The following is a 25,307-nucleotide window of genomic DNA, read 5'->3' as shown; positions in this document are numbered from 1 at the left end:
GTCACAAATGGCCACTGGAGTCCGAGAAAAATCTGAAAAAAAAAAAAGGCGGTTCTTCAGCTTCTTCAGTTACCAAAGCCTGAGAAGTGGTGGTCAAGTGATGGTACGAGGCTGCTGTGACAATGGCATCGAACTTTGTGGCAATCGATGACGAGAACCCAACAGAGTGTCGGAGCGAGACAGATGCATGCTACCTAGAAGTGGAACACCCAGCTATAGGCTGTAGTAAAGACGTACAACAGCAACATGGGCGGAGTCAATAAAACTGACTTCTTAGTGGCACTCTACAGCACAAAGTTTGTTGCGAAAGTGGACAGTGAGAATGAAGCTTCATGTCATTAATGCTGCAATTGTGAATTCCTGCAAAGAAAAGCGTATAGGGCAGGCATGCCGTACACAGTAAAAAACCCTCAGGTCGAGGAGATCAAAAGTACTATATACATTGTTTGACTGAGCCAGCCGATTGAGAGGCATGAGTTCTTGAGAACACCATCTCGAAACATAAACTGTTCTTGCAAACATGCGTTTTTTTTTCTTCTTCTACGATATCATCTGGCAAAACAAAAAAAAAATTGTGGAAAACATCAAAATGCACTTCTCTTGCTGCCACAAAAATTCTTACATTCACCAAGGTGAAAAGGTGGGCATGTTGGTATTCCATGTTTAAGAAGGGTTAGAGCACACTGAATACGAATACACAAAGAAAGGACACACACACTTAGCGCTTCCGACTGCCCGATTTTGCACATGTTGTCAAGGCCCCTTGAGGGTACGGCTAATCAGATGTCGACAGTACATAGTGTGCAAATTAAATATTTGCACTTTTGGCTCATGACAAGGTCAAAGAAAACGCGTCTCCATGCGTGCAATTTTGTCAATGCAAAAAAAAAAATTGAAAGCAACATGGGCTCTTTTCAACGCCAAACAAGTTGGAAAGGTTGTGCAAGATTACGACGAGAAATGCAAAAGAAAATCAAGCGTGCAAAACTAATCACAGAATTAAGTTTGTTGAGTGCGCTGAGTGTGTCATATATTGCCTGCTGCTATCTTGTGGTCGCTGCTACATCGGACAAACAGGTCGTTGCTTGAATGACCGGCTGTGTGAGCATCATTACAATGTAAAAAACGGGGCAGGTGGGTTCTTAGCAATACATTGTAAAAAGTGTGGTTGTATGCCCCTGTTCAACACTTGTGCGGTTTTGTCAAGAAATAGGAATCAGCTTACTCGCGAGATAATAGAGGCAGGAAGGATTGAAAAGTTGGGTGACAGGTGTGTTAGTATGCCTTCTATCGCGCTTACAAAGAACGAATTTGATTTCTTTGGTGTCCATTATGATGCGTAGTAATGTTGCGGTTACTTCTGCGCAGGAGCTGTGCTTATCGTTGTGCCCTATAAGTAGAGTTGTGATCACAAAAATAAACTGTTGAAAGTAGCGCTAAGTGTGTGTGTGTGTGTGTGTCTTTTCTTTGTGTATTCGTATTCAGTGCGCTTTTACCCTTCTTAAACATCTTACTTTCAATTTTTTTTTTTGCATTGACAAAATTGCACGCATGGAGACGCGTTTTCTTTGACCTTGTCATGAGCCAAAAGTGCAAATATTTAATTTGCACACTATGTACTGTCGACATCTGATTAGCCGTACCCTCAAGGGGCCTTGACAACATGTGCAAAATCGGGCAGTCGGGAAAAACGAATGCATGCAAATACACACCTTTTTTATGGCCATTTTTCGCTGATGGAGAGCGTCATGGCGTGAGTACAAGATTCTCGTCGCAGTTTGGCGAGGCCATCGCTTAGGTGGCTTTAAAAAGAACCATTTATATTAAAAAAAGAATGAAGAAAATCCCACACGACTGGCAATGTCTCACTTATCAGCACTTTGGCGAAAAAAAAAAGTCACTTGTTTTAATTCGCATGATGTTCCGGTTGGCCACGATGTCTGCCTCAATTTTAGCAGCGTGATGCTGTTACTGTGCACACCTGCTTGACAGTCTTGTGTGCAGCAAAGGTTGTTTAGATACAGCATAAAAACAATAAGGCCACAGGTTTCCCTTCAGTAGAATTGGTGTAAGGCAGAACGCTGCGTTCCTTCATTTTTACAGGAATACCAGACTTCAAACCTTTACACATTGGGAGCAACTGATGATTCTAAGACCGTTGCAAAAGAACAAAGTGGAAGTACATCAGGACAGGCCAGCCGAAGTGATGCATAGGCTTCTTGCACAGATTATGCATTGAAAGTGCCAGGGTGAAGGAAGGAGGCAAAAATATAACGTTATAACCTGATGAAGCCTTACGTAGAACGTCAGGGACTTGTGAACCTCACTATAGAAGAGCCCGAAGAAACTGAAACAGCTTCATGAATGAGCAAGGTTTCAGATTCAGAAATTAACCTTGAAGAGGTGGTAGCTTTCTAAGTAAGCACGAAAGCTGTTAAGCCTGAACCTAAGGCAGTATATCGATAGGTTCAGTCATCAGCCAGGTAGAAGATTCTTATCAATGGCCATATTCTCCTCAAATGTCAGGCTTTACCCTTCTCCTGGCCCTGCCACCTCACCTTGCTTTACAGAATCGAGTCTTCACTGCGTGGGCGGCCTACATTATTGTGTGTCGTGCTCGCGCTCTCCATTGAACTTTTCACCCATGCTCCTCATCAACGAGTGGCCCGACTTCCGCTCCCTCTCACTTGTGCCCTTGCCCTGCCAATTGGGCGCTCTCTTAATCTCTCACAGCAAACGTACTGATCGTTGGGACATCTTCTGACATCGTTCACTATCTTGCTCTGGAGTGCAATATTACTTTGATTTGGCTCCTGGCCTCGCCATTGAGCCCACCATGTCTAAACGACCTCTGAACAACTTTTCCGTGTACTCACTACCCTCACATCCTTGTTGCCGACACCTCCTTCGAAGATCTCTTACTGTTACCACCTCTCCTCTCCCTTCTTCCTCATGCTTCTCTGTGCTTTCATTTATCAGTCTTTTATTTTAAAAAAGTCCGTTACCACCTCTGCTCTCCCTTTTTCCTTATTTACCTGTCTTTTATTTTTATAAACATGTGGCAGTGCTCCTTGCTTCCCTTATTCCGTCGAGCCTAGCGGGGCATTCTGAATGATGGGGTGGATTCAGCGGTAGGCATCCCTTGGAACATAGACTCAAAAGACGCCTCATGGTGCAAGTTGCGACTCCAACTCTCAAGAACAAGCTCAAAAACAGAGCACAGCAAAAAAAAAAGAAAAAATTTAATAAATGCCTGGTGTTGCTGGGCCCGTTTGGTTGTGGTACGCAGAAGGTAGTTCCTTTTCTTTCTTTTTTTAAATTACTTCTTGGCTTCAGCCATCTTCGTTTATTTTGATTGGTTATCAACGTGTTATACTTATACTGGTCAGGATACTTCTATTGATGTTTTTATTTTTACACCTTTCAGTAAACATCGTCAGTTTCTTGAGGGTGGAACACTGAGTTGTTAAGATGACTGATTTACAGGAGCAGATGTCAATGCTTTCTTCGAACCTGAGTGTTGACAGATGGTGTAGGGAGGGACCATAAAACCCGGACACATTAGGACAAAGTTTACTTCATTCAATCGTTCATCCACCATGTAAATAAATCTACATTCCTCCCCTAAGAACGAGTGTCCTCATTGGAAAATATAAGCTATGTAGATGATGGTGGAAGCCAGCTACCGTAATGAGACACCCTGAATACCATCCGTTCATACCACTAAAAATGACAACAAAAGGAAACTGTTAAGACGAAGCGGACCCAGCCTTTGAAGCAGTGAATGAAAGCCCCAGCACAAGAAGGACCCTGTTCTTTTAAATGTAGAACCCCAGGAGGAGCAATTGAGCTAGGTCATTTCACAAACAGAACTGCAAGAGCCAATAAGTGCTGATACACTTTAGCACAGTTACTACTGGATGAACCGCACTACTATAAAGACACAGATGTGGCAGTCACAAATTTAATTTCGAGATGCATTTTTTGAACGAGGTCTCTGAAATTCAAACCCTAAAGGAATAATCAAAATACAGTTGTCTCATGTGGTTCTCCCTTTTATATTTAGCATTTTCTGCGCTATTGAGTAAGTATTTAACAATATCAGGTAGCCCAAATATTCATCCTTCTGTGAGAGTGTATCAATGAGCAATTAAGTGCACAGTGTTTTTACACTTCGTAAATAAGATAGTATAAAAGATACAATTTGGTTAGGATCTTCTTTTAGAAGTACACGGTCGTAGTCGAAGCACTCGAGCAGCTTGCACCAACCCAATGAACCTAAAACACTGCAACTAAAAAACGAGCTCACATTTTCTACTGTGCAATAAGCTCATCCTTAATCGGCCAATTGGACATTGTACCGAAGAGTAGCATGAAGCTAGAACTAGTCATGAACCTTCTGCAAAGCATATTCACGGACTTCCATTCTGTACTACACGAACACCACATCTCAGAGTTGCTGAATATTTTTTGCAGCCACCAGAAGAATGCTAAGAAGCAGATCAACATTATGAACACACAAAAAGTGAGGTCGCCCAATCACACAAAGAGGCACTACAGTTAAATAAATTTATGTCGGAATAAAAGAAGTGAATACTATGCACAGCTGCACTTAAGCACTATTGCTAAAGTGCTGCATTTACCTATGTAAAAGTAAATGCAAGGCTTGATTTTTTTTCTGTCATTTAAAATGTAGGCAATGACCATACATCTTGCTTCAGTCGGCATTTTCGTGCAATAGAATTTTGGCACCTTGTAGTTCATTATTTAATTCAGGTTTGAATTACTCTAGTTAAATGTTTGACCTAAGCGGCCTCGGTGAATTGGTTCTGATGCATTGGACTGATTGCTCTACGGTTTAGAGGAATTCGGTGTCCAATGCGTCGCGAGCTTACAGTTCTCAGGTGTTAAAGCTGCGATTTCCGCGGCTTTATCGTATTTTTCGCCCCTTTCTTTCTGAACATATTCTTGCTACGTGTCAGAATCGGCAAAACTTTTATTGGCGGACATTTAAGCAAAACACTGTTTAGTATGTGTTAGTTACTTTTGTAAAATTTTCAGTGAAAGTGTGCTTCTGACAGGTCGGCTTGCCCACTTGGCTCCTTCACGGGGCAAATCGATTGGGAGGTCAGTGATTTAAAAGCTGCCTAAAAATTTTTTTTCTTTTTTTTTTTGTCAATTTAGCATCTTTTTCTATCAAGTGAACAGTGTGGACACATATTTCTGTTGATCATTTTTTCATTTCTACGTAAGATGTAGGTAATTACATTTTTTAGTTTCAGTTCCAGTTTCAGTTTATTTAGCAATCTTTTTCAGCAATCATGTTAAAGTACAGTGATTCAATGTTTTCATACAATGGCAATGGTCAACACAAAACGAAATGTGAATCAGATTAAAAAGTGAGAGGATGCAGGGACAGGAATTAAAAGCTGCTAAAAAGCAGCTTGACCGGATTCCTGACCCTGAGCAGATTGGCCGCAGACTCGTGGTGATGTGAAAAAAAGAAATAAAATACAAGCAAGTAAAACAGAAAAAGTACAAGAACGCATATAACACAAGCAAGTAAAATATCAACAAATTTAGCAGCAAACTTCAACTGCAGACATAATGTAAAATTGCAAACACTGAAAGAATGTGGCATAACATGGGAAAACAAAGTAAGAAGGAATACAAAAGAACATAATTTATATATATAAGAAACACTACCTTGAAACAGTACGCATAACGAAAACACAAATACATGAAACAGGTCATGTTTGTACATGTGCACATGAAAAGGCAAAAATGCACTTCTATTCAAATGAATTATCAAACTGAATATGATACTATGAAATAATACATAGAGAAAATAAACTCGAGATTAATTGATCAAATTCCCAGACTCTCTGGGGTAGCTAATTAAATATTCTTTCGACTGCTTGTATGTCAGCGTATCAGGCGTAATGCCTTTGTTGTTTAGGTGATTCAAAAAGTTTGGCATGATATGCTTAAGACTTTAAAGCCGTAATTCGTTCCCGAAAACGGTGTTTGCCATGCGTCTCTTTTCCTTATGTTGTAAGGTGTTGCGAGTGACTCTGTGAGCTGACACAGTATTAGAAAATTGGTTTTACTTTTCAAACCACATTTGTATTTAGCAAAGAGATTGAAATTGTACAGTTCTTCTACTTGGAGCACGTTATATATTGTAAATAATGTTGATGTATGAACGTTGTATGGAACACCTGCAATATATCTGTAGCCTGATCAATTTTAATTTGTTCTTTTGCATGGTGTTTCCCCATACGAGGGCACAGTAATTGATGTGCGAGTGAAATAAAGCATTATAAATGAGGAGTTTCACTTTTGGAGAAACTATATCTCAAAATTTCGAAAGCACTCCAGATACTTTAGCAAGCTTTTTGGCAACATCATACACATGCGAATCCCCGTTTAAGTCTTCACTGAAAGTGACCCCCAATATTTTAATGTCTTGTACAATCCCAATCGTAGAGCGGCAATGGCGTAGTGGGTAGAGCGGCGATGGCGTAGTGGTTAGAGCATCCGCCTCGCATGCAAGAGGTCCGTGGTTCAAATCCCGGTACCGCGCAGTTCCCAACCGGATTAAAAAAAAAAAAAATCCGCGTGTTGGTGGAACTGCATTAAGAGGCCTGGGGTGCGGCCTCACCGGCAAACACCGCCGAGAACGCATTCCCTCACCAGAGAAGGATTGGCCACCCTGGTGCAGTATCTGGCCACTACCTCCCACATGCTTACGTCAAATAACTCACGGCCCTCAGTCCCCAGCAGCTGCGAAGCAACTGACCACGGCGGCGGTCAGATCTGCAACGCAGCAGAGGGTGCTAAGAATCTCTGGATCCGGACAGGCCGCCATTGGAACCTGAACTTGGCAACGTTTAACGCTAGAACCTTATCTAATGAGGCAAGTCTAGCTGTACTATTCGAGGAGCTAGAGGGTGTTAAATGGGATATAATAGGGCTCAGTGAGGTTAGGAGGACAGATGAGGCCTATACGGTGCTACAGAATGGGCACGTCCTTTGCTACAGGGGCTTGGCAGACAGAAGAGAACTGGGAGTGGGGTTCCTAATTCACAGAAACATAGCTGGCAACATAGAGGAATACTATAGCATTAATGAAAGGGTGGTAGGTATCGTAATTAAACTGAATAAGAGATACAAGATGAAGGTAGTACAGGCTTACGCGCCTACATCCAGCCATGATGACGCTTCAGTTGAAAGCTTCTATGAAGATGTGGAATGGGCAATGAGTAAGGTAAAAACACAGTACACTATAGTGATGGGCGACTTTAATGCAAAAGTAGGGAAGAAGCAGGCTGGAGACCAGGCAGTAGGAGATTATGGCATCGGTACTAGAAACGCCAGAGGAGAGCTACTAGTAGAATTCGCAGAACGCAATAATTTACGGATTCTGAATACCTTCTACCGAAAACGAGAAAACCGCAAGTGGACATGGAGGAGCCCTAATGGCGAAAATAAGAACGAAATAGACTTTATAATGAGTGCGCACCCTGGAATCGTGCAGGATGTGGAAGTGATTGGCAAGGTACGATGCAGTGACCATAGACTGGTACGGTCTCAAATTCGCCTAGACTTGAAGAAGGAACGACAGAATCTGATACGCAAGAAGCCAATCAATCAGCTAGCACTGAGAGGGAAAGTACAGGAATTCAGAGTGTCGCTGCAGAACAGGTACTCTGCTCTTAGTGAGGAAACCAACCTTAGCGTAGATACAATGAACGATAATCTGACGAGTATCATTACGGAGTGTGCAGTGGAAGTTGGAGGCAGGGTAGTTAGACAGGACGCTGGCAAACTTTCCCAGGAAACGAAGAACCTAATTAAGAAGCGTCAAATTATGAAAGTGTCCAGTACAACAGACAAAATAGAACTGGCAGAGCTTTCGAAGTTGATTAATAGACGTAAGGTATGCGATGTAAGAAGGTATAACATGGAGAGAATTGAACACGCTCTGAAAAACGGAGGAAGTGTGAAAGCATTGAAGAGGAAACTTCGGATAGGCAAAAGTCGGATGTATGGACTAAGAGACAAAGAAGGCAAAATAACTACCAATATGGATAGGATAGTTAAAATAGCGGAGGAGTTCTACAGAGATCTGTACAGTAGCCGAGACAACCACGACCTTAATACTATAAGAACTAGCAGTAACCCAGATTACACCCCACCAGTAATGATAGAAGAAGTCAGAAAAGCTTTGGAGAGCATGCAAAGGGGCAAAGCTGCTGGTGAGGATCAGGTAACATCAGATCTGCTGAAAGATGGAGGGCAGATTGTGTTAGAAAAACTAGCCACCCTGTTTACGAGGTGTCTCCTGGCGGGAAGAGTACCAGAGTGTTGGAAGAACGCTAACATCATCTTAATACATAAGAAAGGAGATGACAAGGACTTGAAGAATTACAGGCCGATCAGCTTGCTCTCTGTAGTATACAAGCTATTTACAAAGGTAATTGCTAACAGAGTAAAGAAAACATTAGAATTCAATCAACCAAAGGAACAAGCAGGATTTCGAACAGGCTACTCAACAATTGACCACATTCATACTATCAATCAGGTAATAGAGAAATGCTCAGAGTATAACCAACCACTATACATAGCCTTCATAGATTACGAGAAGGCGTTTGATTCAGTAGAAATATCAGCCGTCATGCAAACACTGCGGAATCAGGGCGTAGATGAAGTATATATAAACATTCTGGAAGAAATCTACAGGGGATCAACTGCTACCATAGTGCTTCATAAAGAAAGCAACAGAATACCAATCAAGAAGGGTGTAAGGCAGGGGGACACAATTTCCCCAATGCTATTTACCGCGTGCTTACAGGAGGTTTTCAGAAGCTTAGAATGGGAACAGTTAGGGATAAGAGTCAATGAAGAATACCTTAGTAACCTGCGCTTCGCCGATGACATTGCATTGCTGAGTAACTCGGGGGACGAATTGCAACTCATGATTACGGAGTTAGACAAGGAGAGCAGAAAGGTGGGTCTTAAAATTAATCTGCAGAAAACGAAAGTAATGTACAACAACTTCGGCAAGAAGCAGCGCTTCGAGATAGGTAACAGTGCACTTGAAGTTGTAAAAGACTATGTCTACTTAGGGCAGGTAATAACCGCAGAGCCGAACCACGAGATTGAAGTAACTAGAAGAATAAGAATGGGGTGGAGCACATTCGGCAAGCACTCTCAAATTATGACAGGTAGATTGCCACTATCCCTCAAGAGGAAGGTATATAACAGCTGTATCTTGCCGGTACTTAGCTACGGAGCAGAAACCTGGAGACTTACAAAGAGGGTTCAGCTTAAATTGAGGACGACGCAGCGAGCAATGGAAAGAAAAATGGTAGGTGTAACCTTAAGAGACAAGAAGAGAGCAGAGTGGATTAGGGAACAAACGGGGGTTAAGGATATCATAGCTGAAATCAAGAAGAAGAAATGGTCATGGGCAGGGCATGTAGCGCGTAGACAGGATAACCGCTGGTCATTAAGGATAACTGACTGGATTCCCAGAGAAGGGAAGCGGGTTAGGGGGAGACAGAAGGTTAGGTGGGCAGATGAGATTAAGAAGTTTGCGGGTATAAATTGGCAGCAGCAAGCACAGGACCGGGTTAACTGGCGGAACATGCGAGAGGCCTTTGTCCTGCAGTGGACGTAGTCAGGCTGATGATGATGATGATGATGACAATCCCAATCTCTTTGTCACCGAGGTGTAAGTCTAAGCTAGAATATATTTTTTTATTAGTTGGTTTGAATAGAACAGCTTCATTCCCTTTCTTCCTTCTCTCCTTTTACGTGCCACACTTAATGTTAGCGAATCAATCTTTCGATTTTTTTTTTCTCGCCTGCTCACCGTCAAGGGGAGGAACCAGAAGTGGAGCCCTCGTTCACTCTTATTTCAATTTTATACTGTCACCCTGTTGTCAATGCTCCAACGTCCATTTACTTGTTTCTTCTGTTCCAGTGATCGAAGCAAGATGCCTTTGAATGTGTACATCTCAATTTACCCACTAGACCCAGTAAAGTGCCATGTGTGCCACATCACCGAGAGACGCCTGGCTGCATAAGAGCACCATTACTTAATTATTCATTACCTTGGCATCAAATGGAAATGTGATCTGTGCTCTTTCACAGCACCTTGCAGATCAGTGGCTGCTCATTATAATCACTGCTTAAAAAAAATCTAAGCAGCAGCATAGTACCAAGGCCAGAGGCAGTTCTAACAATTCTAATGACGAGAGTACCATACATAAACCTACTGTTGAGTCTCCTAACGAAGAACTAGTTCTACCGTATCCTCCAACACAGAATGATTGCCCCTTGTGTAGCAGTGTCTTTTCTTCTAGGTTTAAGTTAGAAGCTCATGTTGTACAGGGCCATCATAAATGTCTTGCGCGGAATCGTAGTAATTGTACTAAAGTAATACACAGTAATTCTCATTTGGCATCAGCACACTTTAGTAAATGTAGGGTAAAAAGTAATGTAAGCAGGAAATATATTGTGTCAGGGAACGAATTAAAGGGTTATGGGACTTCAGCTCGTCAGAATATGTGTGCGGAACAACCAGGGTTGGCTTCTGGTGGCAAAAATGAAAGCCAGACTCAACAAAAAAAATCGTGTACGAGCGCTCCCTCACGACGTGACGGAGATCGTGAGTGGCAAGAAAAAAAAATAGACACTGTCGCCTCGGTGCGGGTACGGCTTGGAAAGCGCGCCTCTTCCTATCAAATTTGCATTTACTTGGATGGCCGCTCTGCTAACGTCGCGGCTCTAAGGTGGACGGTGGAGTTTAGGGAGTTCGAGACTGAATATTGGCATTATAGAAGGACGTCCTCCTACAGTGGCTATTGGGAAGACCCACGCCGAGGGAGGCGCTGCAGAGCCTGGCGCTGTCAGTCAATGTGGGGTGAAAACTGGTTACCCGAATGTTGACTCCTGCGCTGTCCCCTTCAACCTGCCTTGAAAACGCGTTGCTTTGCTGTGCAGAACGCTGCACGCGTTCTGCACATGTTTTTGAGAGTTTCGCGTCGCGCGCGATTATATTTCTGTACGCATTTAATAGGATCGCCACAATTAGAGTTTTTTTTCGTGGCAGCAATTTGGTAAAAGGGCAGCGTCTGCTCAGCCATGTAGCCCATGCGAAGCAAGTTGTAGTAGACGACGCCGTTCTCGTCAGAGCGAAGTGCGTTTCACAAGTGAAAGACGACACTGTTTACGACGTGGAGTTAGAGGTGAATACAACTTTCTGTACGTTCATAACTATATACCTGTTTTATTTCGTTTGCTGTGTGTACTATGCACTATGTATGTTACCGGATGCATGGGTAAGACCGCTTCTCGTGCTTTAGGCTGAGCGGTTCTTGCGCTGTGACTGCTATTAGTTGGGATACCTTAATTTACTAGCACCCACCCAAGTTATCGTGCGGTATATACACAGCACTTCAAAAATAAATGGTCTATTTGAGGCTTCTTTCTGAACCACAACGAAAATTGACATCTATCTCGCGTGTCCTTCCTTGCATTATCACCGTTCTCATCGCGGGTACTTCGACTTCAAGAACAGCGTGCGTACCATCATGATGAGCCGCCAGCTTTCAGACAAAACTTTTTTGTGTGTGTCTAATCTGCAGGGGAAGAGCACATTGTTATAAAGGCATCTTATCTTGGTCACTATCGAAAATGCACCGTGTTGTTCGGGCTGCCGCTGCACTCTCAGTAACAACTAGTTCACTGCGTCTGCCAACGGACGTGCAACAATAGCTAATGCATTTTTTTTCTTTTTTCGTAGTTATCATGGTCGTGTCCACTCAAGCAGGAGCTTCGCATCTCTAGCGGCAAATCTAATTGCATCCCTGGCGTCTCTAGCGATTCTGAATCAGTTGAAAGCGTGTCATAGACATAGAGAAAAACAGAGTTCTCTTCATCTTGCATTGCTGGGTCGTCTTGGGCAATGCTTTGCAGCACAGCCTGCTCCATGAAATTTTGTGCTGATCTGGCTGCCCTCACAGAATGACGCTTCCACCTAAGCAAAATAAGTTTGTGGCAGAGATTAGATCGTGCCATTCACAGCAGCGTTTATACGTTGGAATTTTTTTATTCAGATATTGTACGGTGATCAACATTGAACATATCTGTGGTGTGCCAGATAATACCTTTTTTATCATCTTCAAGTATAAAATGTACAAGAAGTCTGAAAATGAGTACACGTTTAAGGGTTTTCCGTGATGCTGTTAGTGACACCTTACATTCACAAAATAAAACAAGTACTGCATATGAAATAAAACTCTATGAAAACATGTACGATGGCTAAATACCTCATTTAAAAAACTAGCAATTGTGTCCATCTGTGTGAATGGAAACATTTCATACGAGAACTTCACGGAAATAGCTACGCATGAAAACTTATTGATTAAACATTTTGCATTGTCTGTTGCTGGAATTATTTTTACTTTGTACGAAAACTATCAAAAAAGCAATGTGCTTGTTACTAACCGCGTTCCCATCTTACCCTTAAAATGTGGCGGTGTGAAAGTGTCATGTTTGATCACAACCCTTATATTTTGGCTTCACTTGATAATTGCACATACACGGAATGAATTCTCGCTGAGCTTGAAATTAGAAATCAAGAGTCCTCAGAAAGTGCTTTAAAATGCATAGATAGCTATGCGCTTCACTGCCTATCATACCTCTGCGCCGTTTCTGCGTGAGGTGCCCGTGTATTGTAAGCTGCTGGAAACACTGTCGGCACATACGACAGGTGCAGACTTGAGTCATTTGTGCAGTTTCCCACAAAATGTCTACGACAAATCATTGTCCAAGCTTTTGGCAACCACACACTTCCATCGGCGCTGTGTAGATATAAAATATATGTCAGCACACATCACCAATACCACTTGTGCACACAGCTTCAACTACTACGTCCCCAACAATATCGAATAATAGTAGCAGCATAAACATACTTCTAGGCAATTTTTAAACATTGCTCTAAAGACAGAAGTTGAAAGTATTATGGTAATGTATACTTTTAAGATGGGGACGTGCATCTCCCAGTAACTTGATAGATAAGAGGAACGGTGGCGAAGGAGTTCACACCTGTTATGTTGAATGCATTGTGCGCGTGCTAATCTTTATTTTAAAAAATTGTTTTCTTACTTTTTTCGGCACACTGCATCATTCATTCCTATCGTCTGCTTCTTTTGTACCATCGGTTTGGGAATCGGTAGAATTTCACTGGTAAAGTCGAGCCCTCCCTGTTTGCATGGCTATTGTGACAGTTGACAACACAGCAATAGTTCTCCCCTTTTCGTTGGGGTGACATCACGGAACGAGGGACGTTTCACGTGCAGCACGCGCTTCGCAAATGCGTGGAAGCCAAAGGCAGCGGAAGGGTCGCTACACGCTACTATTGTGCGCTTTTTCTGGCAGGCGAAAGGCAAGCGCTGGCATCGGCAGGCAAACTTGAGCGGGTCTCCCCTATAGGGACCTTGATGCGAGATGTGAAGAGTGCTCTGAGAGCAGCGCGGGCGAGGTAGTCTTGCCGACTGTCCGCACCACTAGGAGGCATGTGTCCACCCTCTCCAGTGGGGAAGTGCCGTCGGAGCCCCCTGGGATAAGGTCCACGGACCAATCTTTTTTGCCCCCTGCCAGTTTGGCTGGTGTGCCACCAAGGGATGGGGAAGCCTAGCACAAGCCACATTACAACAATAGTCTGCTTCAACCAGGGGTGTGTAATCAATGATTTCTCAATTTTCTATATCGGCCGGACCCCTAGAGAGCCCTGGGGTTATAGCAATAGGAAACTCTCCCCTGCTCTGGCCGGAGGGAGGGAGCGGGAGTTCCTGGGCTGCTCGACCGCGTCTGCTCCCCACCCCACATCCTCACATGCCAGCCACGATAAAGGGCGTGGGAATGTGGCACTGGAGGAGGGCAAGACTGAAGAGGACTCAGAACGGGCTACTGAAACGCCGTTTTGCGCTACGGCAGTATCTGTACAGCCAGTAGTATCGCACCGCCCTTCTTGTATCCTGGGTTCGTTTCAGGACCACCCACTCGAGCATCCGGGCCCTTCAGCCGTAACAGAGGATGGAAACCGAATGATTACTTCTTTGCATTGCAGTACTGATAATGCCACAGCTCCAATGCTCTCCCTGCCCATCGGGGCCGTTGACACGCAGCAGAGTGCAAGTGAAGAATATGAGGCTGATGGCTATGTGCACTCAGAGGCAGTTTTTGCGGTGAGCGCCTAATGTCGGTGGTCACAGGCACAAATGATAATCTTGGCCCAAGCGGAGCTCTCGCTGTTTGCTGATGAGCGCTACATTAACCAAGCATTAGCGGCGGTACGTCATACTATGTGCCTCACAGCCATTAAAAGTTTGCGTAAAGACAAACGCTATAGGGAAAGTTTAGCCAAGAAATCTACATCGGAACAGCAGGAATTTGATGTACGTCCCTCGGCAGAGGACACTGCCTCAAGTTTGAAGAACGATGCTCCCTTGGCTTCCATGACCCTATCTCACGCACAAATCGACAAGCTTTTTCAGTAATTTGGAATCAGCAATGCGGGACTGGCTAAAAATTTAATGCAATCATCTTTATCGATGAACGACCTGCAGGCTTTACAACAGCACTTCTGTGTCGTGATAAAAAAGAACAAGAGAGGTAGACATACATGAACCAAACCTGTTCAGGGACAAATGAGAAGGCGAGCAGCTTTCGTAGACGACTTTATAAGCATTACAAACAGCTCTACCGTCTGGGGCTGAAGGTGCTTCTCTAGGATTTTTATTTGTGAAACTACTAGGTTGGGGGATATTCCGCTTGAGAATATACATGGTGTTTTTGATCCTTTTTTTTCTTCAGCATCACCAGTTGTGGCCGTCACATATGCCCTTGGGCGGGGGAAAGCGCCCAGGTAATCCAAGAGGAGCCTGGATGATTGGTTCAGTCGCCAGTGGTTCTCCACCTATAGGGACGTGTCCCTTGGGGCATTCAAGGCGTGCCTGCTTTGGGCCCTGTGGCCACAGATTTGTTGAAGTCGTCTCTGCAGACGCTGACGCTGGAGGGAGTGGCGTCCCTTTGTAATCCAGCTTTTAGAAGGCAGTGCTCAGTGACGGGTGAGATGTCCCGCATTCGCTGGAGAACGTTGCGCCCCTCTGTAAACAATCGTCAGTTATGAGGCGGTGGGCTTCCGATTCAACGCTAGCACTTTTGAGTTCGTGGTTAAGATGAATCAAGGAACTGATGCGCATTAGTTTTTTGCAGGACACCCTGGTGCGAGAGTTCACACGGTCACAGGTATATGCGTGCGGAAGGTGGTGTTCTAGTGTTTTCCAAAAACCAGTTTAGAGGAAATGCTGCCTGTGTACCAAACTCGCCCCCCCCCCCCCCTCCATGCGGGCGCCATGGGCAACTTTGCTTTGCAATGGCTAAGTGGGTGAGAAAGTGAAACTGAGCCTTCGGGCTTGGGAATAGCACCATATTCGGGTGCTCTGTTGGCCCAAGACAACACCACCCTCTTATGGGAGCTCCTTCTTGTGAGGGCCGGTGGCCGACTGAGCCACTTGAAAGATGTGAGGAGAGCTTGCTGTTCCTCTGGGATTTGCAACCTCGGGGATGCTTGCAGACACCCGGGCAGAGATGTCCATGCATGGGTGGGCATTCGGGAATCGTGCGTCCCCGTCCTCTTGAGCACATGCCATGTATGCCTTGCGTACATAGAAGAGACCCCACTTCGGTGGGGGCCGACGAGGACCCAACGTAAATGGGCACAGGAGAGAGCCTTGGATGACTCTCCCCTGAAAAGGCACCCATCCGTGTATAACCGGAGGGATTCTGTTTGGCGTGCCGAGACTTCTTTCGGGGCATAGCTCAGTGGTAGAACCCCCGGATAACATAAAAATAAAAGGGCATGGTTAGAAAAATCTAACGAACAAATTTTACAGAAATAAACAGGGCAAGGTACTCAATGAGATCAAGGACTATCACCCCTCCATAGCATTGAAATAGTTCGAATTCGTCGGTCAACTTTGTCACTGGGAGGAGTCAATAGTGCGTCCATAATCAACAAAATAAGCCCAAGCACAGGTGCAGCATTTGAAACAAAATCAGAACGGGTATCCTGCCCGCTTACAAGACATCGGGGTGATGACTGATCTGGACTAAAGTTCCAACATAAATCTCAGACCCGAACAGCTACAATTACAATTCGCAGGTTGATGATAGATTGAGAATGTATGTCCACCCATTTATCCCAAACCTGCACGAACCAGAAAGAAATCAGCATATAACATGCTTTCAGCGAAGTCCAAACACCCTGAAGTTTATAGACTCGAACAGTCTCAGGGTTTCGGCTGCATCCTGTGATTCCAAGGCCAAAGTCCATGCACCAGGGCTTTCTTCTGAGCTCTGCCCAATTTACAACCACCCAAACAATGATGTGGAAGAATGCGGAGTCACCCCTGGCTGGCATGTTTGAGTGACGAACTATCCAGACATAGAAACTAACTGGTAAGGATGATACACTCAAACATCCTAATCTCAATGGGAACTATCTCAAAAGCCCAATATAAAGAGAAAAAAACAACAATATGGGATTTATTTCCAATAAATATGAAACATACATACGACTGTCATGATCCCCAGTTTTTTGCTAATTACCCGGCAAACGTAACAAAAAAAAACAGGTGGCAAATGAAGAAGGACTGTGGAAACCATTACGAGACAACACGATTAAAAAACTAGACTTTAAGACCCTCATGATAGTACCAGCTGCAATTATATAAAATTAACCAACACAAACATGTGGGTCATCTCCAGAATTCAATACCGACCATATTTCAATCGGTTTCCAAATAACATTTCCAAATATTTTCCCATCAAAACTAACCTAATATAGTAAGGGTGCATATTAAAACTTGAAAAACCTCACCGGACATTGCAGATCATTAAGAAAGCCAGAAAAACATTGATTCATAGTTGTTCCTCAAGCAGCAAGAGTATGTCACAAGCAAGAGCCCGTAGGAGAGAAAAAGACGATTAGGAGCTGACAAGATTTAAAATGGCACGAGCATGCGCACCCCACAATGAGGCCTGAAACGCCTGACCCCAGCTGCGATCGGCTCACTGGCAGCGACGAGCTGGCATTGTCAACGTCTGCTTCGCAAGAGAACGTTGCATCGCCAGCAAACGCACTGGCGACAAAAGCGGCAGGACAGCGACTTGGCAACCTGATACAGGAGTCCCAAGAAGAAGACAGAGACCTCAACAAGCTCAGAGAGAAGCTAGTTAGGATGCAGCCGCCGCGCACAGCGCCGACGTTCCTGGCGCAAACCCCCTTCGAAGCAAGCCAACGAAGACAGTCCCTCAGTGGCCACGCCGCCATGCAGCACCGGATAGCACCAGCGGCTTCCAGGCCCAACCCCCGAGACATTGCCATGTCACCGACATCAGGCGACGACGACAACGGGCGACCACATTCGCAGCGGCAAGGACGACGACTTTCGTGATGATCTGCGAGAACACCGATAGGTACCAGACTAGAGGGATCAGGACAGTGACTAGAAGTGTGCCTGCTGTGCGACAAGTAAGGCCGAGGCGAAGCATTAGGACTAAGGAGTTGCTGAACGATATTTAGGACAGTTTATGCTGCATGGGGTTTATTTATAGAATAGGAGACTAGATTGTACTTATTTCTATTTGTTTGATACAGTTTTGTAAACCTGTATATAGAGGGTGTGCCGTTCGGGTGTTTATTAAATGTGGTGTTGTCATTCGAGTCATGTCGCAGTCCATTGCCAGCAGCAGCAGCCCCGGGAATGCGTGACAGAGTAGGACGGAGAGAAGAACAACCTAAAGAACAAGACACAAGGACACACAAGAACAAGCCAAGCACAAGATCAAGAATATCAAGAAAGAAGCAATTGTCAGTCAAGAATTAAAAGGACAAAATATTGTACAAAACATATCTGCACAAAATAAAGCCCGCTGATCTGGCCGACTGGCTCCCGTGGCTGGGAAGGCGCTAGGTAGTATAGTTCCCTTACTGTTTTTTCCCTCCTTCCTCTTTTTAGTTTTCTTCGTTCCCTCTCCCCCTTTCTTGTTTTTCTTATTTTTTCTCTTTCACTTTATATCTCACAAAATTTATCATTTGGCTCAAGCCATATTCATTTTGTTTCAATTAATTTAAGCCTGTTATACTTTGGTGGTGCAGGTGCACGCATTTATTTCAATGATGATGATGATGTGTGGTGTTTTATGGCGCAAGGGCCAATTGATGGCCACAGAGCACAATTTCGATAGACTAGAGATATGGACAATGATATTGTAAATGATGAGTGACTGTAAAGGGGCCTTCAAATTCTTCGCGCTAATGCGGGTAAAAACTTATGTATTAAAATTATGACAGTGGCATGAAATATGTGCAGTGAAAGTGAATGTCAAAAGGTCATGATAATAAAACTATGGCGGAGATGTAGTCACCACAGGTTCTGCTACATATCAGCTTGAAATATGCAGTGAAAACTGCGTACATCATTTAAAAACGTAAACAATGAGTGAATTTTAAAAATCGGATCCCTACCGATAAGCATCCCCGGGTGTAGTGGGAGCTGCTGTCGGTAGAGCAGTAAAAAGTGCTTTTTCCTTAGTGCGCCCAACTCATTACACTGGACGAGGATGTGGAGAACCGTAAGTGGTTCTCCACATCTCGCACACAATGGTGGATCACAGGCAGAGAGATTATATGAATGCGTAGAGTATGTATGCCCTGTTCTTAGCCTTGTGAGTGTCACTTCTGTATGTCGGGATTTTGATAGGGGCGGCCAATGACCAAGTTGTGGCTTAATAACATGTAGTTTATTACTTGTGTGTCTATCCCACAAGTTTTGCCAATAACCTCTGAGTTTTCATTTTAGGAAAGGTTTCATGTCAAGTACAGGGATTGGTATTGATGCATTAGCGGCATCGTTGCTGGCGGATGCAGCCAGCTGATCTGCCAAAACGTTTCCCTGTATCTCACGGTGCCCCGGCACCCAGCAGACTACAACATGCTGTTTGGATGAGTAGACTGTGCATAAGAGTGAATAAAGGGACTTGAGAACTGGGTTTTAGCATTTTGTAAGTGTTTTCAAGGCTTTCACCACACTCAGAGAATCCGTGTAAATTACCGCTTTTTGTAGTTTTATATGTGCAATGTGTTTAACAGCTGCAAGTATTGCGTAGGCTTCTCCTGCGAAAATGCTTGCATCAAGATGCAGGACGCCAGTATCTGAGAAGGATGGGCCAATGGCTGCGTATGAAACAGAAGTGTTGGACTTTGAGGCATCTGTAAAAAACTCGGGGCATGTGTACTTTTGTTGCAGTTCTAGGAGGTATGTGCGGATATGTACAAAGGATGCGTGCTTTATAATCTCTAAAAACGACACATCACAATCTATCAATTGCCACTGCCATGGTGGCAGACATGCTGCGGGAGCCATCAAACGACATTCGAGTGACACCGGTTTCCTTAGAAAGGTCCCTCACACGAAGTGAATAGGGCTGTCTCAAAGATGACCGGTTTTCAAACAAAACAGAAGTGGACATGTCATCAATTGTGAAGTGTGAAGGGTGGTCCTTGTCTGCCTTTGCTTTGAGATAATATAAAAAAGACATTTAACATCTCTGTAGGTGGAGTGACCATTTGTTTGATTCCATGTACAGGCTTTCAACGGGGCTGGTACGAAAGACACCCGTAGAAAGACGGATGCCTAGGTGGCGAATAGGGTCAAGCATTTTTAGGGCGGTAGGTGTCCTCGACTGATAGGTTATTGCTCCATAATCCAAGCAGGTGCTCCTGTACAAGCGGGTGGTCCTGTACAAGCGGGTGCTCCTATACAAGTGGGTGCTCCTATACAAGCGGGTGCTCCTGTACAAATCGAAGCGGGTGCTCCTGTACAAATTCATGGGACACTTCTTGTCGTTTTCCCACGTAGTGCGTGACAGCACTTTTAGAACATTCATGGTTCTGATGCACTTGTTTTTTAGATACTTAATGTGTGGTACGAAGGTTAGCTTAGTGTTCAGAATTAAGCCTAAGAATTTGTATTCGGCATTAACAGACAGGCGTTGACCATGAAATTGAATGTCAGGGTCGGGGTGAGTGCCTCTCTTTCTAGAGAACAAGACACACGTGCTTTTTTGGGGGTTTAATCGGAATCCGTTTTCCTCTGCCCATTGAGAGACCTTGTTCAAGCCAAGCTGAACCTGCCGCTCACAAACTGCTAGGTTACAAGACTTAAATCCAAGCTGGACGTCATCGACATATGTATAGTAAAACATATTTTGTGGGATGGATTGATGCAAAGAATTCATTTTGACAACAAAAAGAGTACAGCTAAGTAAACCACCTTCCGCCACTCCTGTTTCCTGGACAAATGTACGGGAAAGAACGCTGCCGACTCTGACACGGAATGTACGATTGAACAAGTAATTTCAAGCTTCGGTAATTTCAAGCTTCAGTAATTTCAAGCTTCGGTAATTTCAAGCTTTGTAATTGGACAAGCTTTCGATAATAGTAAACATCCTGCCACGCACACCAAGATTGGACAGGTCTCTTAATATTCCGAATATCCATGTCGTATCACAGGCTTTTTCAATGTCGAGGAACACAGAAAGTATTGTTTGTGAACGAAGGCGTCTCGGATCTGTGCCTCGATACGTACGAGGTGGTCGGTGGTGGCTCTACCCTCTCGAAACCCGCATTGGAATGGGTCGAGCCGATTGTTCGTTTCAAGGTTATGTACAAGCCTGCAGTTTATCATTTTTTCAAAAAGTTTACCCATGCAACTTGTAAGTACGATCGGCCTGTAACCACTAACAACAGATGGATCGTTGCTTTGCTTTAAAATCTGAATAATAATGGCTTCTTTCCAGGCAGAGGGGATTTCACCGGAAAACCAGATAGAGTTATACAGGGAAAGCAGGGTATTTTGTGTTTCAGAAGGCAGTTGTTTTTATATTTCGTATACTATACGGTCCGAACCTGGAGCTGATTTATTGCAAACATGTAGCGATGCTTGTAACTCGGCCAAACTGAAAGGGTTGTTGTAAGACTCATCTTTAGAAGATTTTCGCTGTAGTTTCTCTGTTTCGATTTTTCTTTTGTGTCGTTGAAAAGCTGCAGTATAATGCGACGAACTGGACACCTCTTCGAAGTGGGCACTGAGGAAGTTCGCCTGGTCTTCCAAGGTGTCCCCTTGTGTGTCTATGAGAGGTAGTGAAGATGCGTGTCGTCCTGCTACCTTGCGAACCATGTTCCAGACTTTAGTTTCTTGTGTATAGGAAGTGCTGCCTAATAAAAACTTATGCCAGCTTTCTCTCCTAGCCTGCCAGCGCGTTCTCCTCCCTTGGGACTTGGTTTTCTTAAAACTTTCAAGATTCTCTGCGGTCGGCGAATCCCGTAGCAATCTCCACGCTTTGTTTTGTTGTTTGCGTGCATTGCGACATTCAGTGTTCCACCATGGGACACGTCGCTTGCAAGGCAGTCTAGAAATTTACGGGATGCATTTCATCACAGCATCGGTCAGAAAAGCAGAAAAGTATTGTACAGCTGCATCTATGTTTGAACCAGATAGGTCAGTCCAACTTAAGTGAGTAATCTGCAAGAACTGTTCCCAATCAGCTTTGTCAGTGATCCATCTGGGGACCTGTGGGCGATATTCATTTGATATGGGTGTGCTTAGCGTTATGGGAAAGTGGTCACTTCTGTAAGGATTATTGATGACATTCCATGTCAGTAATGGAAGGAGGAATGGTGAGACAATACTGAGGTCTATTGACGAGTAGGTATTGCTGGCGAGGCAGTAGTATGTGGGCTCTTTCCGATTTAAAAGGCATGCGCCAAAAGTAAAAAGGAACTGTTCAATCAGGCGACCACGAGCATCGCAGCGAGAGTCACCCCATAGATTGCTATGTGCATTGAAATCTCCAAGGAGGATATAAGGTTCTGGAAATTTATCTATTAAGGACTGGAATTCACGTTTTTCAAGATGGTAGTGTGGAGGTATGTAGACAGAGCAGATGGTGACGAGTTTGTTCAGGAGAACTACACGAATAGCCACTGCTTCAAGAGATGTTTCGAGTGGTAGATGAGTACATGCAATCCCTTGATTGACTATAATGGCCACACCGCCAGATGACGTGACGGCTTCATTCCTGTCCTTTCGAAAAATGATATATTGGCATAGAAAATTAGTGATCTTGGGTTTTAGGTGTGTTTCTTGTACACACAGCACTTTTGGTGACTGTTTATGTAAAAGTTCTTGAACATCGTCAAGGTTTTTCAGGAGTCCTCTGACGTTTTGCTGTAAAATTTGTGTCTCCATTTTTAATGTAGTTAAGTGCTGTGTGTACAGAAACGTTGCCTTGAGTTACAGGGCCTGTTGGGGCCCTGTAATACGAGGTTTCTCTTTCTTGCTACCCTCCAAAGAGCTGCGCCTTTCCTTCTGCGTCTGGGGCACCGGAGGAGTATGGCTTGTGTCCATCACCTCTTCTGAGATGGCGGATGGTGCCTCCTTGGCAGGCACATTTATGGCAGTTTCGAACCTGACTGCACTTGCAGAGGTCCATGGTCCAGCAGACTCTGAAGTCTGCTGGCTCTTTTGAACAGGAGGCGGAGCAGTACAGGCTGCTCCAGCCGGAGGTGCTTCTGGCACAACCGCAGTCACACTTGGTGTGAATCTCGCGGATGCCGAAAGACGTGGCACGGTGCCTCGACGCGCCACATCGGCGAAGAAAGGTTCAGAATGATTGTGTGTAGAAAAGCGTTGACGTGCCTCTTGAAATGACAGGTTAAACTTGACCTTAAGTTCTAATATTTGTTTCTCTTTTTTCCATGCAGGGCATGATCGGGAGTAGGCAGCATGATTTCCTTCACAGTTAGCGCAACAGGCTTCTGAAGTGCACTTTTCGGATACATGTTCACAAGATGCGCACTTCGCGCACCTAGCGCGCCCTCTGCACGTTTGGATTCGTGTCCGAAGCACTGACACTTGAAACATCAGCGAGGATTCGGTATATAAGGTCTGACACGAAGCTTGCAGTAACCAGTTTCAATGGAGTCAGGAAGGTTGCTTGTACCGAAGGTTACTATGATGTGCTTTGTTGGGGTCTGTTTAATATCTCACCTGATTATTATTCTTTGCACTTTCACTACATTTTGTTCCTGCCAGCCTTCAAGCAATTCAATTTCAGACAGCTCGAGGAGGTCATCATCAGATATGACACCACACACTGTGTTCATCGACCTATGTGGGCCCACTGATACTGGGGTGTTATCAAATGATACGGGTTTTGTGAGCTTGTCGTACTGAGTCTTGACACGAACTTTCAAAAGGAGATCACCATTCCCCATCTTAGTTACTTTATAGCCAGGGCCAACTGCATCTGTGAGCGTTTTCGAGACAATAAATGGTGAAATAGATCGAACGGTTTTCTTTTCATTTTGGCTGTGGATTACATGGTACTTGGGGAATGTCTGTTTAGGCTGTGCAGTAAAGAAGCTGTCATCGGTGCGCCACCTTTTCAGGCGGCGATCAGGGAGTGCGGGAAAAGGGGTTTTCTATAAGAAGCATTTTAAATTCGGCGGCGATGGTGGCCACCCACCACCGAGCCCAACAAAGGGACGCTTCAAGGTTGAATAGTGAACACTTGGAGATGCCAGCCATGCATCGCCGCTGTAACCGAATGTAACTACCCAAGGTTGGGTAACAACACAGGGTTAACCCTCGCCGCCAGAAAATTTGGAAGTAAACGAAAAGAAAAGATGGCAGGACAGATAAAAAGTGAGAGATAAAGACGAAGATGTAGGTAGAGAGAGATAGGAAAAGGCGACTGCCGATTTCCCCTGGGTGGGTCCACCCAGGGGTGTCGTCTACGTGAAGCCGGGGCCAAAGGGGTGTGTTGCCTTCGCCGGGGGGCCTTATAGGTCCAATCACCCGGCGTCGGCTCAACCCCCAGGAACCCCTTTTCCCCGGACACGGCAAAGCCACGCACGACTAGGTGTGGGAGGGAGTCGAAACCCCCCCGTTAGCTCGAGTCCGTGGTGTCGCTACACACCAAATGCCTGCTTATGCAGAAGCCCTTGCGGGGCGCAATTATTTCAAGTTTTTTTCAGCAAGCTCCAACATAATTCCTGTACAACCAGCCAGGCTCTTACCACTCCAGTGGGGGCAGTGTGGCCAGTTTTGCCAGGTCAAGGAAAGTTGCAGCTGGCACGAAGGGTGCATCCGCGGTGGTTGGGCCCACCCCTGGGTGCAGGACTGCCTGCAAACACAACCGCATTGTGTAGCGGCCCACACCCTGCCAACACGACGCAGTGCGCCCGGTGGAAGGAGCAGTGAAAGGTAGCCACTATCATGGCGTCCTTTACCACCAGCCTGTCGAGGAGAGTGGTTACTGTGGCCGAGCGGGAGGAAGCCAGAGGAGCTCCCACCTATGCAAGCGCTGTGAAGGAACACAATCTTCCTGGCCACCCTGTTCCTGCCCCCCCGCATTCACCGTAGGTCATCCCTTGCGTCATATAGTCACACAAGTGTCCAGAACACTAAAATGAGTACTGTGGTGCCTGGGAATTCATCGCATATGTTTTTAATGCCACTACTTTGAAAGGACACTTTCAGTTTCGGTATCAAGGGGGCAGCTTTTTTGCGACGTGTTATGGCAATGCGACATCACAAAAAGACAGCAAATTGCACTGTACTAGCAGCAAATCTGCAGCCTGCTCGTTGTGCACAGAAACAATGATGAGTACATTGTCTCCAGCGACCCCAATAGCGATTTCTGTGATGAGGCTGCATGCACAATGCAAAGTTCACCAAATCAGTGGAACTGTGTTGACACCTAGTGATAATGTCTATTGCCGTGGGGCTGACTCGTGTGCTCAACACGGAAAACATTAAAATAACGGACAATATTTTAAACATGTTGGCTGAATCCTGTGTTTGAAGAGTACGGCATACCAAATAAGCAGAAAATGTCCCTTTTGCAATATCTCAGAATCATGTCAGTGCACTTTACGACACACAGTGCCACCTTCGTTCTTCGTGCGATGGCGAACCCAACAGACCGATCCACCCACCATGCACCTCGATGTCTTCACCCATGTGAAGCACAAGTACGATGTGGCAGGATCAGAAAAAGGAGTGCGCTGTGCTTAGAAAAACTAGCTCCATAGCTGCCTGTTGGCATTGACACCTCCAGTCGTTGAGGAAGTATCATCCTCTTGAAAACCTTCGGCACGG

General features: G+C 44.8%; 1 long non-coding RNA gene across 1 annotated transcript in view; it reads right to left on the bottom strand.

The window, feature by feature from the left end:
• The window catches only part of LOC142804131 (uncharacterized), a 68,661-nt gene that overhangs the window by 618 nt on the left and 42,736 nt on the right, over positions 1 to 25,307 (bottom strand). The window contains exon 2 of the long non-coding RNA XR_012894471.1: positions 1,713 to 1,802. This is a non-coding gene — a long non-coding RNA (uncharacterized LOC142804131). The remainder of the gene's footprint in view (positions 1 to 1,712; positions 1,803 to 25,307) is intronic.

The sequence above is a fragment of the Rhipicephalus microplus genome, chromosome 3 (assembly GCF_043290135.1).
Source record: "Rhipicephalus microplus isolate Deutch F79 chromosome 3, USDA_Rmic, whole genome shotgun sequence".
Classification (NCBI taxonomy): domain Eukaryota; kingdom Metazoa; phylum Arthropoda; class Arachnida; order Ixodida; family Ixodidae; genus Rhipicephalus; species Rhipicephalus microplus.
This window is presented reverse-complemented; position numbering and strand designations above follow the sequence as displayed.